At 36.8% G+C, this 3,199-nt stretch overlaps 1 protein-coding gene across 1 annotated transcript in view; it reads right to left on the minus strand.

The window, feature by feature from the left end:
- Window positions 1–3,199, minus strand: part of KDM2A (lysine (K)-specific demethylase 2A) — a 150,708-nt gene that overhangs the window by 72,524 nt on the left and 74,985 nt on the right. The window lies entirely within an intron of this gene.

Raw genomic sequence — 3,199 nt, forward strand, 5'->3', positions numbered from 1 at the left:
CCTTCCTCTTTTGGTTATTATTTGTACAGAATATCTTTTTCCATCCTTTCATTTTTAATCTATTTGTATCTTTGGATCTTTAGTGAGTCTCTTGTACACAGCATATAGTTGGATCATATTGTTCTTATCCATTCTGCCAATATTTGTCTTTTGATTGGAGAGTTTAATCCATTTACATTTAAAGTAATTATGAGTAAGGAAGGACATATTTCTGTCATTTTGCTATTTGATTTCTATATGGCTTTTAGCTTTTTTGTCTCTGTTTCCTGAATTACCATCTTCTTTTGCATTTAGATAATTTTTTATAGTGAAACATATAAATTCCTTTGTCATATCCCTTTGTATATATTCTGTATCTATTTTCTTTTTGGTTATCATGGGGATTACATCTAATATCCTAAAGTTAAATACTCTATTTTGAATTAGTGCCAGTTTGACATCGATAACATACCAAAAATATGCTCCTTTACAACTGTTTCTACCCCTTTTGGTTGTTATCACAAAAGTCACATCCTCATATACTGTGTGCCCCTAAACATAAAATAATAATTCACTTAAATATATTAGTCTGTTAAATTATGTAGAAAATAGACTGCGGAGTCACACCCAAAGTTCCAACAATACTAGTGTTTTTAGCCTAATAATTATCTTTTAAAAAATGTTGTATCTCTTAAATCATGTAGACAACAAAAAGGAACTACAAACCATTGTTATAATGATATTAGCTTTTACAATTGCTTATGTATTTACCTTTATTGAGATCTATATGGCTTTAAGTTACTGTCTAGTGTTTTTTCATTTCAATTTGCAGGACTCTCTTGAGTATTTCTTATAGGGCAGGTCTAGTGGTAATAAACTCCCTTAGCATCTGTTTATCTGAGACTGTCTTAATTTATCCCTCTCTTTTGAATGACAGTTTTCTCAGACATAAGATTCTTGATTGACAGGTTTTTTTTATTTTAGCATTTTGAACATATTGGCCCACTGCCTCCTGGCCTCCAAAGTTTCTGATGAGAAATCTGCTCATAATCTTATTGAGGATCCCTTTATGTGATAAGTCACTTCTTTCTTGATGCTTTCAAGAGTTTGGCTTTCGAAAGTTTGATTATAATGTGTCTTGGTGAAGGTCTCTTTGAGTTCATCTTACTTTTTGTGTTTACTTACTCTCTGAGTTCATTAAGCTATTTGGATGTTTATATTCGTGTCTTTTATCAAATTTGGGAAATTTTCAGCCATTATTTGATCAAATATCCTCTCTATTCTCCTTCTGGTACTTCCATAATGTTTATGTTGGTCTGCTTGATGGCATCCCACATGTCCCGTTAGGCTCTGTCTTAATCCATTTCATGTTGCTATAACAGAATACCTGAGAGTGGATAATTTATAATGAACAGATATTTATTGCTTCACAGTTCTGGAAGCTGAGAAGTCTTATATCAAGGTGCTAGTATTTGGGAAGGGCCTTTCTGCTGCATTATCACATGGCAGAAGGTGAGAGAATGAGAAAGAACAAGAGGGTGCCAAACTCACCCTTTTATAACAGCACCGATCCCACCCATAAGGGTGAAGCACTCATAGCCTGATCACCTCTTAAAGGTCCCACCTCTTAATACTGTTACAATGGCACTTAAATTTCAACATGAGTTTTGGAGGGGACAACATTCAAATCACAGCAGGCTCTGTTCACTTTTCTTTAATCTTTTGTCATTCTGTTCCTCAGACTTGATAATTTCCAGTGTCTGATAGGAAGTTCACATTCACTGATTCTTTCTTCTGCTTGCTCAAATCTGCCTTAGAATCCCTCTGGTCAATTTTTCATTTCAGTTTTTGTACTTTTCACCTCCAGAATTTCTTTTTGGTTTCTTTTAAGGTTTTCTATCTCTTTACTGACATTTCCCTTTTGTTCATACCACTGTTTTCCTGAGTTTCTCCATATATTCGTTTAGTTCCTTGAGCATCTATATAAGACAGCTGTTTTGAAATTTTTGTCTAGTAGATCCACAATCAGGTTTTTCAAAGACAGCTTCTATTGATTTATTTTTTCCTCTGAATGGGCCATAATTTCCTGTTTCTTCATATTCCTTGTGATTTTTTTTTGTTGTTGAAAACTGGACATTTGAATTTAATAATGTAGTAACTCTTGAACCAGATTCTCTCTCTTTCCCAGGGTTTGCTGTGTTTCATTGTTTTTGTTTTTTTGATTGTCATAGGCTGTTGCTGTGGCAAGGATCAACCTGAGGTGTAAACTAAAAAAAATTTTCTCAGCTCTTTTCTGAGCTTGTACCTGTCCCTGGGTATGCACAGTCACTTCCTAATTTTCCCATATATGTTGTTGTTTTTGAATGCCCTGGTCTTTAACATCTGCCACCCAAAAGGAAAAAGAGAAAAATCAAAGGGGAAGGGTAATATAAGTGCAGTAGCTCTTTAAATCTCCTGGAAGTCATTTCAGCTGGAGAGAAGGGGCTTGAAACAATTGGGAGACAATGCAACAACAATGGCTGTCTGCCTCTTTGTCTCTGTACCTCTTGTGATCAGAAGCAGCAATAAATGATCCCAGTACAGATTCCCAATATTTGGAGAACAGGGTCCTTTTCTGACTCCTTGACTCCAATAAGCTTTGTGCAACTTGTTCTGGGAAATACATGCACAGCTGCTTACCATGGGGCCTGACTGGCAGCAGGAAATGGGTAGCTGCTATGTGCTAAGACCTAAAACTGACTGAAATTAACTGCACTTTACTGTCCAAGCCTTTCCCTGGAAGTTGCAAGCCTTCAATAGACTCCAGAGTTCCAAAATACTTAAGTCAGACAGATTCTGCCAGTGCAATTATTGTCTAGGTAGGGAGACACGTTCCTGGTGCCATCTTCCCAGAACACTCTAGGAGTCTACATTTTTAACAAGTATTACATATGGTTCTGGTGCAGTTCATCTGTGGACCACAAACCATAAGAATGTCTAACCAACACAGAAACTATGATGGTCTATTACTTTATGGATCCAGGGAATTACTGTCCTGGAGGTCCATTAAGAAAGGAGATCAGGCTGGGCACGGTGGCTCACGCCTGTAATCCTAGCACTCTGGGAAGCCGAGGCGGGCGGATCGTTAGAGCTCAGGAGTTCAAGACCAGCCTGAGCAAGAGCGAGACCCCGTCTCTACTAAAAAATAGAAAGAAATTAGCTGGACAACTTAAAATACATA

This window comes from Propithecus coquereli, unplaced genomic scaffold (assembly GCF_000956105.1).
Source record: "Propithecus coquereli isolate 6110/MARCELLA unplaced genomic scaffold, Pcoq_1.0 Scaffold120, whole genome shotgun sequence".
Classification (NCBI taxonomy): domain Eukaryota; kingdom Metazoa; phylum Chordata; class Mammalia; order Primates; family Indriidae; genus Propithecus; species Propithecus coquereli.